Here is a 14911-nt window from a genome sequence, read left to right on the forward strand (position 1 = left end):
CAATTAACCTAGCAGTATGTCTTAGAACTGTAGGAGGAAACTGGAGCAGAGGAATCCCACACATACAAGGGGAGAACAAACACCACACAGACAGTACCCCAGGAACTGAACGCAGGGCCCTAGCTCCACAAGGCCCCAATGCTAAAAACTGCTCCACCATGCCACCCATGTGAGATAATATATACAGTACTTAAATTCATCAATATTTATTAATATTAATATTTTATAGAAATATTGAATAGTCGTATAGAAACCAATGCCTTCAGGCAACGGACGTGGGGCGACCTGGTACTAGACGGGTCTCAGGACATCCGAACGTCAATGCTGAGCGAAGGTGAATCAGTGACCCGGAAATATATAGGCCCAGAGAGAGAGAGACACAGGAAGGACAGCAAAGTACAGGAAACTAGGGACAGGACAGAGTAGGAGTGCCCTCTGGATGCAGAGGGCGTGACATAAAGATTATTATTATTGCTTTGTATGATACAGTGGAGATTATTTAAAATGAGCCATATTTACACAGAAATACATGTGATCAGAGAGAACATACGAACACTGGAGGAACATACAAACTCCATTTAGACAGCACCCCAAGTCCAGAATTGAACCCAGGGCCCTACCGTTGTGATGCAGCAACAGTTTCCACTGAACCATCACACTACCCTCTTTCAGCTGTGGTAGTTTTTAAAAAATAGTTGTAAAAATTAATATACATTAAGAATCATGTATTCTTAATGCATGTCTTCCCATAAGAAACTACTGCTGCATGACTGTCCAGAATCAACAATGTTTTTGAGAATCTCTCCTGCTGTTTCTCGCCTATCCAGCCTAACACTGCTGCTCACAGCTTTTCTATAAAGAAAACCATTCAGCTTGATTAGAAACCATCTTTCATTCTCTGTGAATAAAATGCTAAAAAGGTAAATCTTAGAAAAACAGAACTACATAAACAATACAAAAATGCATTTACCATCCATTATGCACGTCAGAATTTCTTCTAATAACTTAAAGGTTTTGCTGTTTTTTGGAGTGTATGTGGAAAGAATGTTACATCAAAAACAGCAATGTATTGTGCTATGATTGGATTTTGTTTTGTTTTTATATGCCACTTTCTCTAATTTTAAAGAATTTACCCTGATGACCTAGAATATAAGGATTAGGAACCCTTAAGAGGCTGTCAGAGCAGATTTTAAAAATTAACTTGCAGAACAGAACCACAATAATCACACCATGTAATGAGTATTGTACTTTTTGACACCTAACCACAAATGCAGTGAGAGGCATTAAAAATGCAGCGATGTCTTCATAAGGAAAATAATTGAATAAATCCTAAGCTTTCGCTGCTAACATGAATTAAAGATTGTCAGGGAGTGCTTTGATGTGTGTGAAAAATATTTTGTCGGTGATGATTCAGAAATAGTGACAGATGTGTAACAAACACAGCTGTGCATGAATTTTGCTAAATGTGTTTTGGTATCAGGGTGTCATTATGTATATATCTTGTGCACATCCCATCCCTATATAAATCCATGAGAGATGTCTACCATGACTGGTGATTGTGGACAGGAGCCAAGCACATAGGACAATGAATACTGAAATGTTGCAGCAGTTAAAGGTATGTTATTTAAATTTGTACCCAGAAACAATTTGTAAGCTATGAGACTGTGTTAGAATGATTCTATTCATATTAGTGTCTCATGCGATGTGGTGAAAAAGTGCCCTATTTAAACATATATGACCTTCACCTACTCCTAACCAAGTCCTAATAGCAGATAAAACTAACCTGATTTGACAAATAATTCAAAATCTGCTTTGTCATTGATTTGAAAAATCAGCCAGTATTCAATATCAGGACTGGAATATCTGCCTTCAGCACCTTTGTTGCCACTGGCCAAAGCTACAGAAAATGCTATCATCAGGATACTAAACTGAATGATTCATGACAGAATAGTCTGAAGTCATCTGGGAAACTAGAGTGTGCAGTAGGCTTTTCACTGCCAATTCCTTATGCATCAATGTCAACCCGAACAGCAGTTTAAGCAGCTGGGCATAAAATGAACATAATCTGATGTTTCATCTGATGAATCAGCATTCATTCTGAGATTATTGAGGTCAGGGTGAACTATTTGAACTATTAGTAGGCTGGAACAAGATATGACTGAGCAGTCCCAATGTTGTGGAGATCATTCACAGTAACCTTATTGCTTGCTGTTTGACAACATTTGGGAGTTAATATAACATCTGGTTATTTATGGGTGTTGAAAGCTTTTTCAGTGGAAATGAAATATCTTTTAAATGGGAGAATCAAGCTTTGCTTTGTTATTATTTCTGCATCAAGCTTTGTGTTAGTTTTGTTTGCTGGTTCTATTATTTCAAGGAAATAAGTCATGCATTTTATTTCCATCAGAACAGTCAATTTAAAAAAAACAGAAAAGAGACATGCATACAAAGTGATAAGATACATAACAATGAAATATTTGCCTTTTTATGAGGTACTGTATTACCGCACACTGTGACAAAGCAAATTGTCTCAACTCTGTTATGGTATGGAAGATAAGGGTGGGATACAGAGAAAACAGTAACATAAAAAAAGTCACATTAGTATGTAGTAATTCAAATATTTCACCTCTGCTCAACAGTAAATGACTTATTTTAATATAGCAGGAATACTACATACAAACACAACTATGCTACATTTATTATTTTAAGAGTTTCCTTTATTTAACCAAGACTGATAAAGCTACATACTGTAGATAAAACTACAGTATATATAAAAGAGGATCTCAACACAGAGCATGGATGCCATCTATTGGAGATGTAGTGAAATATTGTAAGATTTCCTGAGTTGTAACACTTCAGCTGGAGCTCAACGAGCCTCTTCTGTCAACCTGACTGTTAAAGGGATGGCTTGTACATGTCAACAACATATACAGTATAAAGAGCTTCACTCACATTCTCTCCCTGCATTGATGAAGCTTGTTTATACACAGTGCCCTGGGAAATTGCTCACCCTTCCAATGATGTCCCATTTTGTTGAATTCCAAAGGAGGCACGCTCATTTTTTTAACTTGATTGCTTAATATTTGATATTTGTGGGTGAAAATTTAATTGACATAAAAAAACTGCAAAGAAAAAATTTAAAACAAGTATATGTTATGTCCAATTTATTTTGCACAGTAACTTTGACAAATCAGAAAATTAGCCAAAGGGCCTCTGTCCGTGCGCAATTACAGTGATTCACATGAAATATGGTCCTAATTTCAGCTAGAACAGGACAGGAGTCTGCAGAAAAGAAATGGAAGAGATACTAACTACCTACTTGGTTGCTGCTGATGCATTGCAGCCCAGCTCAGCAAGGATTTGTAGAATCATTTTTACGAAGTTGCCTAAGTACACAATCTTCAGAAATGTACTTTTTATTTATAGGTTTACTTTCCAGTTCCATGAATATGAAATTTGTTGCTAAAGGAAAGGAAATTACTGTAAATGTTCTCCGTTTATTCTTCATCTGTAAAATTCAAATAATTAATTGAATGACTAAATACTGCTACTGTAAGTGTTTACACAAAGCCTGTAGTAATAAGAAGCATGAAGTTACCTCTGAGGTCAAACGCATCGGTATGTGCAGAGTACCTTGTTCACTTGGGGGAGACACAGACAGAACCAAGACAATTTAAAAAAAAAGTCCAGAAAGAATAGTTTTTGGATTGCAAGTGTTGAAACAAAAGAAGGTAATGAACATTGTGAGAATGTGAATCATTTTGTGATGCCAAAGTATCTGAATTAAGAATGACCTGTATGTCTATGATTATGGAAGACAGACGAATTAACATGCCATGATTCAATACATTTTCTACTGAACACAACAATTAATACAGCGTAATAACGGAGCTAAAATGCAATCAACAATGGCAAAGACATACCCTATTATACTTTAAATATTTATACATTTAATTATTTATATGTACAGTATATATAGTGAGAGACTAGGGTGGCACAGTGGTTAGCATTGTTCTGAATCTGGGGTGCTATCTGCATGGAGTTTGTATGTTCTCCTCATGTTTGTGTGGGTTTTCAACAGGTGCTCTGGTTTCCTCCCACAGTCCAAATACGTACTGGCTTAATTGGCTTCTGAGAAAATTGTCCCTGGTGTGAGTGTGTGCATATACATGTAAGTGTGGGTGTGTACATTTGGGCAGCCTGGTGTCCCATCATACCTCATACCCAAAACCTTCTTAGAACCTTAGAAATTGTTCATTTAATCAATGCTTTTTGCGGAGGTCTGTAGCCTTCAGGAAAAAAAAGTGTTATTGCTGAATTTGTAAATAACTTTTGAGTATAGATTCCATTTTGCTTATGAGAGCAGCACAGACGTGAAAAAGACAGTTTACAAGTCAGTAGATGTTATACCTCATCTCTTATACCTTACGAAAGTGGAACGTTAGTAGTTGACCTTTGACCTTTCACAGCATTATTCTTGAGGAATCATCATGATGTAACAGGAACATTGCTATTCTGCACCATAAAGTTCCCATGTCTGGGGATGAATTTCTAAAACTGAAACAACATTTTTTAAGCTCCTCTTAAATACTTCAGGGGCTTTTATCGGGAAACTATAAAAGCTCCTAAGGCCACATTCATTATTTCCAAGTCTCGAAAATACATATTTTGACTGTTTTTAAGGTGCACATTTTGCACCATGGTAGCTTAGTTGTAAACTCAGCACATTCCTCATAACTACAGTACATGCATCACAAACCTATAGAAAGAAATTGGTGGAACAGAAAGCTTTGGTATTCAGAAAAAAAACAGGTGTTTATGGGATTTTGTCGTGACATTGAAATACTTTAACCAGCTGTCGAGGAGAAATTGAGTCTCACTGGTTGATGTCCAAGGCTGGGGGGAGGGGGAATGAGGGGGCTCAATTGCACAGTTGTGTGGTTCTGTCTTTTATACATATCTATTCATGTCTGTGTAAAGCATCTTGAAAAATTATGTACTGTACTTAAATAACTGTAGAACAATCCTTGGCACTTTTTACAAAAGCAAAAAACTGTAAAGGAAAGTCAGAAATTAATAAGTATGACTTGCCCCTATTAAAGCATGACTGCATGATCAGAAACATTTTTTCATTAAGGTGTATCATGTGTAGCACGGATCAGCATTGCATTCAACAGTTGTGCATCATTTTGGCAATTTGACAATCATCCTTTTCTTCCCTTTTACCAAGATTCATGTTGCTAAGATGACAAGCAAGAAACTTTGTGAGAACTGTATTGAGTAAGAATGAAGGATCAATGATATAATGGATTGTTTTGAAAATGAAAAATAAGACACATAAAAATCTCCTTTTTTTCAATATATACATTTCTTTTCAGGGCACCAGGGAGGTGATAATAACCCCGTTTTTATTAAACCCCTGAAGGCAGTGTTCCTCCAGGAACAGGGTTGGGGACCACTGCTCTTATAGTCACGATGAAAAAACTGTATTTCTTATATAAAAGAAAACATAATTATTCAACCTGAGTGTCATTTTCTAATGCAATTCTGTAACCGTGGCAACATTTTTTCATTTTCCCCATTTAATGCAGAGTGCATTTTATAAACAAACCTCAAACTGTTCCGATTTGACTATAGTTCTCTTCTGCACAGACTCACTCTTACCATGCTGGCTCTTGATCTGACCAGTACCTGCTTTCTCTGTCACATGATTACCCCATGAAATATTCCTGAAAGAGCACCTGCTTTGCAACATTCTGTCAATGTTTCAAGGTCTGTTGCAACAGATACTGTTGGATATTAATTATTACTACTGTATTTGCTTTTGTTTAGAACTAGTAACCAACTGGATGTTGACTGCAGTTGTGTTAAAGTTATTACAGTTTATACAGTATATAACTAAATTGGGAACCAAGGGAAAGTGGGATCGTACTGTATTTGGGACAGCTACTGTATATAGCAAGGTTCATTATATTGTTCCAGCTGTAGGCAACAAGTGTCTGAAAGAATGTAGAAACCATGGGTAATGCCTATTCATTCACAGCTTCAAAGCAAAAAGGGGATGTTTGCTGAGATGTAGGTATTACAGATCGAGTGATCAAAACAATTGTAAGGTTTACTTTGGCTTACCTCCTTACCTTCTTACATTCTTAAAAAGAATTGAAGTTCTTTTTGGGAAAATGATTAAGTGTCAATCAGCAGTCCAGAAAGACACCATATAGATACATAAACATACACATAAAGCATGTGCCAGGCGTGAGGTCCTTGTTCAAGATCAACCGGGAAGACTAGAAGTTAAGTACTTGAACTTTACTAAGAGAGGTTGCTGTTCTGTGGTTTTAGGGATCTTGGATTTCCTGAGTGATTCCCTTGGTTAAAAATGGCCTGTCTTGCTTAGTGGGGGCATTTTTAGAAGAGGGAGATGGGTTCCCATTTATTGTATGGCATCCCTGTCTGTCGAGGGAGAGAGAGAGATATAACCGCAGTTTGTATTTGATTTACATGGTTACTTAATTTACTTATTGACTTTTGTGCTTGGTCAATTCCACATATTCACTTCTTTCATAAGCCCCATTTGTAACAATAACAAGGCTTTCTGTATTTTTATGTTCCAATGTTTCTATATACAACAATTAAAAATAAAGCAAAAACCCCATTGTTTAATGTCATAATGAAATTTAAATATCTGTACCTATCACTGCCTGGTGGTTGTCTCTAACCGCTGTTATTTGAACCCAATGAACTTGGTTGTACTTAAGGCTGTCATGTGAACTATCATAGGAAAGAAAATAATGAAAGTTAAGTGACCAAAAGGCTCTGACATCTGGGATACAGTATTAGTACTGGGACAGTTAAACGTAACAGGTGAAAGAAAACTGCATAAATCTGTCACTCTTAATGGACAATATAGAGGACATGAAAATACCAAAAGTGGTAACTAAGTTAAATCACAACAGGAAATTGAATACCTAGAAAGGGAGAAAGACAGTGTTTCAAGTGACGGGGTGGAAGAGGACAGAAGATAAAAAGAAAAGGTCCCCTGGCTTCAAGATTTTAATCTCCAGGAGTATCACATTAAGTAGACAAGAGTGCATCTGGAGCACTAAGAATATTGTGGAAGCTGATGAATGTGCCGGGACTGATCTAAGAGTCCCAAAGACTCCATTAACAGCAGTTTCACTCAGTTTCCCTGCCAACAAGGCAAGATATTCTTCAGGATTGTTGCACAAAGCTTGCCAACCTATCTTTCGAAGAACAACATGATTGATACCTCAATACAAAAAAAATGGTGTAACTGGTTGATGTGTGAGCACATCAGTGTCATCTGGCTGCTATTTCAAATAAGGAGACAAAAAAAACTCCACAAGGTATTTCTTCTTTTAACAAATGCATATGGTTCTGTATCGTGAACTGTTTTAGGCAGAATTAATGTTTTTTACTATACGACTTCTAGTTCAGGCTCTAGGACTCTAATTCCTAGACTATTGCAACTCCCTCCTGGCTGGCCAATACTGTTGGCCCAATCCAACTCACTCCGAATTCTGCTGCTCATCTGGGCTTTTCTCTACCTTGCTTCTCTCTTTCCAAGCCTTTAAAACATTGGCTCCCTGTATGAGCAGTACACTCATTCTTGTCTATTGCTATCATAACCACCCTGTCCCCTCTACAGTATATCGTCCCTCACCTCTCCCTTTACCCCATCCAAAACCTCTCTGCTCCTCTTCCATGTTCCCCCTCCTCCAGGGCTCATTCATCCTTGGCACTGCATTGATATAATGAACTGCCATTGAAATCTGATCTGCTCAGTCCGTGACCTCCTTCTGGCTCCTCCTCAAGACTCATCTCTTTGGACAGCACCTGTGATCTCTCTCAAACTGTCATGAACTTTTACCGCCTACTTATACTGTACCTTGCACCATGGAATTCTTACTGTACTGTAGTAAATTATTCTTCATCTACACAATATTTACTGCTCAGTGGACATTATTTTCAATCTATCTGCAGTCAATGCACTTCCTCACATGTGCCATCCTCACTGTTTTCTTTCATTATTACCTTTATTTCTACTGTATTTTAATAATTTCCATAACAAGTTATTATGGAAATTATTAAATTTTATATTGTAGAATAAAAGGAAAATAAAAGCAAGAATAATTTAAATATGACTACTACAGTTTCAGATTCTAAAGCTTCCATTCAGATGATTTGTAAATACAAAAATACACATCTCTTCAGAAGAATTTGAAATCTTAAGTTAAAAGAAGCAATAACTGTAGTGATCAAACACTTGTCATGTCTTGTGTTTCCACCGAGACTTATTCCCAGTCCTAGCAGACAGTTATTTTTACTGCATTTGAACTCCAGTTGTTTTTGCAGTTTTCTAGGTCATTAATGCTGCAGACCTGATGAAAAGGGTGAAACCGGTCTAACTGGCTAGATAGGATCGCCTCAGTCCTTCTTCACATCATCCAAGTCCTATGAGATAGCAGTTTCTAGACCTTTAGCCAGACTTTTATTTTCTATAAGTCATTAGTTCAAGAAAGGGTCATGATGAACTGGAACAGAATGGTAGAATCACACCCTAAATGGCACACCAGTCTATCACTGGCCCCAGAGGACAGTACGGAGATGAAATCGTGTCTTGGGGTCGTGGGGGGAAAAAAGAGTCCACAGAAAAACCCCACATGGCCATGATGAGTATATGCAAACTCCACACAAAAGGCACCCCAGGCAGGACTGAACCTTATGACCAAAGAGCAGAAAAGTTTTTATACATGTCAAAGTTCCTAATAAAACCTATAGAGCCGTATTTGGAAAAAAAGAAGTGTCAAAGAAGTATGACATAACTGATTATACATCTGCAATTTTCCATGCTAATTAAATAATAAGGGTGAAGTAATTAACTTAAGTTCTCAAATGAACTTATCTATAGATTAAAACTCCTGTAGACAACATTGTTTGGTGCCTTTAAGAAGCTTTATTGTGCCTTTAAATACAGTTTGAAAATTTGAAATGACTGAAGGGGTGAAATGCCATTTTAATACTTATCTATGCTTTAGTGTATTTTAGAAATAGGGAAAAAAATATGGGAGTGATCAATGTATAACGCAAAACACAAACTTTCACAGCAAGTGTTGTGAAATATCAGTTTTCTATTTATTAAAAAAACAACCTACCAGTATGTCTTTGGACTGTGGAAGGGAACCAGAGCACCTGGAGGACACCTACAGTAAATGAACAGATGGGTAACATACAAACTCTGCACAGAGAGCACCAAGGGTCCAGAATTGAACCCATGGCCTCAGTACTACAAGAAAGCAATGCTAATCAATGCACCTCCAATGCCACCAATGACATAGCAATGTACTTTCCAAAACTCAAGTGAATAGATAACTGAATAGTACTGTTTGCCAATTTAATGTACTCATACACTCTGAGGGATGCTGAATTTGTGTAGAATTTATATCGAATGGATAAGGTAAGTCATATTTCAGCTTTGAATCTGTATTACGTACATATTGTAGGTTTATAATTAGACTGTTCTTAAAACACTGATAAGGTGCTGAGAAAACTCCAGGTTTCCAGTTACTATAAATATTATTCAATGATTTACCCAGCAGTGATTATAAGTGATTGGTAACACGGTTCAAAAGCATTGTGTCAATATCTCCTCATGCCCTAAATATTTGGTGTTGCTAGTACTGCAATAAAAATGAGGGTTAACTGTCCTTGAGCACTGCAGAAAATAACTTCACACACATGGCCGTTGTCACTGCTTGAAGGATATCACATTCTGATCATTCCGCTTTTGGTCTTCCAATTCTGTTCTTATGCTGCTGTTTTAAACTGTGGTAAATATATATATTTTAATTATTTCAGATTGTTTGCGATACTCTTGATGAATGCACAAAAACCTTATTGAACTGTTAATGACTTCACATTATCCTGGTAATCTTGGACTTAACCCTTGCTTTGGAACATCCTCACCCCCGGTTTAACAGACCAGTTAAACGGTTTCAGCCTCAAAACACGATTATATGAGATATGATACGTTCTTCCTTGATTTTTGTTGTTACACAATGGCCTGAGGAAGGCCAAAGTAGGTCTGTTTTATAACGAAATGGCTCTGTCACAAAAACACTCAAGTTAAATAAGTGCAGTTTATTTACAGTGCTCCCAGTCCCCCACACCAGAAAACAAAACCCCAAAAAGAAACAAAACTAATTCTTCAAATGAAAATAAATCCTCCTTATTGCTTTCTCTCTGTTTTCAGTCCTAACACCCAACACCCAACACCCCTTAGACTGAGGAGGCAGTTTAAATAGCTTGCAATTCAAAGTATGTGGTTTTTCCAATTTACTTAAATAACCCTTGAGAACCGGGGTTAGGTTTGGCCTTCTGAGGCCACCATAGGCTGACCCACTCCGGAAGTACCGACACCAAACAAACAGTATTATCCATTGAGAGCGCTCTCTATTAACATCACAGTACTCACTCATACCTGTGTTTAAGTATGTTTATGTACGTGAATGTATATGAAATTAAGTAATTGCAGTTACTAGTCAAGCCCTGAGTGTGCACCCTCAGGAACTTATTTAGCAACAGCTCAACGGAAGGTGTATGAATGTTGTATTTTCCGTACTATCTGTTCTTCGTGACAGGCTCCTCTGTCACATTTGTAGATATTTTAACACTTGCAATCCACACAATTACAGTCGTTTCTGTTTCTTAACAGGATGTACAGGATTTTTTTTGTTTTACGTCAGAGTCCGGATGCCTCAAGAAAAATATTTCAAAACTCATTCCGAGAATTTCATGAACTTTGAATTAGGCAGGCAATAAGAAGCCGTACCTTCTCCTGAATGTGCGACAGCATACAGGATGCTGCCGTAATATTCGTATGAGGTGCAGGTACAGTAGCTTGCTTTTCGTGCAGCGAGAATAACGCCAGATCTACAATGGCAGAATAGTTTGAACAATTCAAAGTGCAGTAGTCATTTAAACTTTATTGTACTGATCACTGCTATTCCAGGTAGTTTTTTTTAAAAAAACATGCATAGCCTCTTAGTTAAGAAGTACCGTCAAAATCGTTTAAATATCTAAAATACATAGACCTACATTATTTCAAAACAAGTATTTTCTGCTTAGCATCAGTGTCGTATAGAATTAAGTATCCCGTGGAAATCTGTATCCCCTTTTAAAGTGCGGAGGTGCTGGGTAAATCTAAAGTAAGATTTGTCTGACTGCAGGTGCACGGGCTTCGTATTGTCTGTAGTAAACGCGCATTTACATTTCGCCTCCGCACTATGAAAGGGGATACAGATTTCCACGGGCTACCGACACCTTGATAGGGTCTCAAATAGATCTGTTGGTAGAGCATGAGACTCATAATCTCAGGGTAGTGGGTTCGTGTCCCACGTCAAGCGCAAGGTTCTCTAATAACCCATACTGGGCTGCAGCAGTATGGGGGGCGGTATTGGTGGTCTCTGTGCGGAAGAAAGGCCTGGCAATCTACTTGGACACGGTGACGTCATCGCCCTCCCTGCGCGCAGCAGGGACCTCAGCCGCCTTTAGCTCATGTGCAGGAGACCTCGCCATGAAAACTCTATGGACAGTGACGGTGGAACTGTCCATAGGGTCCCCTAACCACAGCGACACCTTGACGCTGCCATATTTAATGTGACGTAAATATACAGGTACTGTATAAAATTCGCTAAAGCATACGAAACACTCGGTGTGAACAAATTACCTAGCCCTGTACAGTAAGTCAACAATGATATTGAAGAAGTCCATCACGAGTTTTAAAAGTAAGGAGAAAACCAAGACGTAAAAATAATTCACCTAAAAAAATTCCCCTCTTTTGTTCGTTCCTCATGTGTCGTATTCCACAGTTGTCCTATAGTTTTGATGTTCCTCTGTCAGGTAAAACTGAACAAAGTATACTGAACTATTTGTCTCATGTGCCTCAGTTGAACTTTGCCCCTCAATGTTAGCTGGGGAGGAGAATTGTGGGAGCTGTAGTCCTCCCTCACCTCGTCCAGTTCTTATGGTACTGTATTTCCACCCCCCTTCCCATAAATTACTGTCTGAAGTTAATTGAAAAAATCCACTTTTCGTGACATCTATCATAGTAATCCATGTTTACTGTATTGCAATAAGTGTAAATGGGCAATACCCATAGAGGAGTGTAATAAAAGACTATCAAAATGAGTACCCTGGTTGGAAATAGTACCGCACTGCTACAAGAACAGCTTTATAGTGCAGTAAGTGATGTTTAAGCACATACAGGAAAACAGCTGAACATTTGGCATGTCCTGGCTTATTGAATGCCATCTGTTCTATGGCAGTGGCTGACTTGTCCTTCAGAACAGGAAAAATGTGATGTGTACAGGAAGATTAAATACAGTGAATTAAAAATGAGATGAGGCCATTGGGTTTATAAAACCCATTTGGTAGTTAGCTGGTAGTTGATCCAAGGATTTTACTCACTATTTGTTGAAGTCCAAGATATCGGCTTCAACAACACGGCTGGGCAGGTAATTCCATTCTTCAACAACCCTTTGCGTAAAGAAGGCCCCCCCTGCATTCAGTTTTAAATGCACTTCCACATAGGTTTCATTTGTGTCTTCGAGTTTGCTTTTTCTTTTTCACAGTTTGTCATTTGACTTTTAAGCAACATCCTGTAATGTACCATATTCTTTGTCTGAAATATACTATACGCATCTTTTGCTTTTGTGCTTTCTGGAAAGTAGTGATCAACACAAACAAGTGTAAATGTTTGCTTTAGTAGGACATGTTGGTCATTGTCCACCTACCTGTATGTGACTCATTCAATTTTTCTTTTTGAACAGATACAATTTGTTTGAGACAGTTTGTATAAAATTATTGTTTATTAGAACTTGTACAGGAGTCCAAGATTTGCAACTCCAACAATTTTGAATTCCACTGTGTCCTGACAAAATTTGCTCTGACTGATCTCTGGTGTATTATCTGTTTGTAAGTAGTGAGTGACCTTTGTGTTCAATGTTTTTCTAACATTGATCCCAAACAGCTGACAATTTGGAACTGTTGTTTTTGTACTTTGAAGTAAGCACTGCTCCCCATCAAACTTCATTAGACATTACTTAAGCCCTATACATCTTCCATCACATTATTGTCATAACGTTTATGCTGGGGAAGAATTTCAAGATTTTGCTTTACTTGGACAATGTACACAAATGCTGTTTCTTAAAAGCTTTTAGCTTCATGGTATCTGGTTTGCATGAAACAGGCCTCGGCAGAGATTTTATCTCCTTTGATTAAGATGATTCAATTGTTAGGACTATTCCAACATTAAATGCTTACTGTATTCCATCTGCACTTAACTGAAGCTAGAAAACAATCTCTATTATTGCCTAAGAATCATAGAAAACAGCTCATACTGATAATCTAAAGAAGTGTTTTGTAAGGCTTGTTTTTTATTTTGTGGAATTTTGGTTTCACTGTTAAGAATCAACTAAACAGCTAACATAGAACTGTTGCTGAGGGCTCACTGGAAAAAAGTATATCGGAAAAAATCACATAAAAAAATCAACATGTAGTCACTGTGATAATTGACTAGCTTCATGACCATAATGTTAATGATGATGCATTCACATGATACATTTCTTTGTACATCATGTATAACCTGCAATCAGTTTTGACCCAGTTTCCTAATTTAAGTTGCTCAATTGGAACACCAGCCTCGTCCCAGGTCACCCTTGAGTCAGGTCGACTGTTCTTTTGTGGCTATTTTTCACTTCATTGTTCACTGCAAATGAACTTTCCAATGAAACTGATCAGAGGGGAAAGAAAACGCTGTAAGAGTCAGCGAGAGATGGAATTCTTCATCACAGGTCTCTTTCTGCTGCAAGAATATCGACTTTGAACAGGTCAGTGTTTAACGGCGAGGAGAACATTTTACCACCCTAATCAAAATAAAAGGTTTCTCCAGCCTTTCAGAGTATGTCACGAGTTCAAAATCGAGAGAATTAGAAGATATCGTTCTGCAGAGGATAGGCTTCCAAGTTGTAAATGACGGTACTTCGTCAGGGTAACTGTGTTTACTATATATGCAAGAACTCCTTTCTGGTCTGTAACTTATATTACTTATAATAAATATCTGACTTATAGTTTAAATTGTATATTTATATTTTAGACTCAAGTCCTACCTGAAACCCTCTGGTCCCCGGTGATTAATTTACAGTAGGTTTTGTAACGCTTCCCATTCGTTTATGTGGCATTTTATTTGAGTGCTGCTTAACCCAGTTCTTGTTACTGTTGCTGGGAAATTAGGAATAGTAATCAAATTTTTGAAAGACCATAATAAACCGCAGCACTCGCCAAATACGTATTAGGTAGAGGCATTAAAAACGTAATAAATGAAAACTGTGATGAAAACGCTAGCGATTGTTGCGCTTTTAATGACACGAAGTACGATATATACCTGTAAGGATCCGCTACGCTAGAATGAGGGCTGATCGCCTAGGAAACAAGGACGGTATTTTGTAGGTAATTTCTTTTGAGGAATGTCTTTGGTAAACGATGGATTTGAGCAATGGCTCAAAGGAGGCGGCACAGTATGAAAAGTTGGAAGTTTTTTGAACTGGAGAAAATACCTTTACCAAGGACTTGTACTCATATGGTGCGGTTTTAATGAGCAAATGATCAGGGTTAAAAAAATCTTTAAAGTGTAATAAAATAACGTGCTATCGTGCATAAAATTTAACAATATGGAAACGGCGGTACAATATTTTTAATTCGTGAGTTATGTAAACTTACACTAAAAGGTGCCACAACAGAGAAAGTAGCGTATGTTTACAAAGTAACTGAATAATTCATACACCGCTTATAATTGTTTAAAATTAATTGATTTTTTTCTAAAAGAAAAAGT

The 14911-nt window shown here is 37.5% G+C and overlaps 1 protein-coding gene across 1 annotated transcript in view; it reads right to left on the reverse strand.

Moving 5' to 3' along the window:
* The window catches only part of mettl24 (methyltransferase like 24), an 83031-nt gene extending 68708 nt beyond the window's left edge, over positions 1-14323 (reverse strand). Inside the window, exon 1 of the mRNA XM_088625818.1 lies at positions 14190-14323. The gene's annotated coding sequence lies outside the window, so the exon portion shown is untranslated. The remainder of the gene's footprint in view (positions 1-14189) is intronic.
* Positions 14324-14911: the final 588 nt, after the last annotated feature.

Source organism: Lepisosteus platostomus, chromosome 3 (genome assembly GCF_059453375.1).
Source record: "Lepisosteus platostomus isolate fLepPlt1 chromosome 3, fLepPlt1.hap1, whole genome shotgun sequence".
Taxonomy (NCBI): Eukaryota; Metazoa; Chordata; class Actinopteri; order Semionotiformes; family Lepisosteidae; genus Lepisosteus; species Lepisosteus platostomus.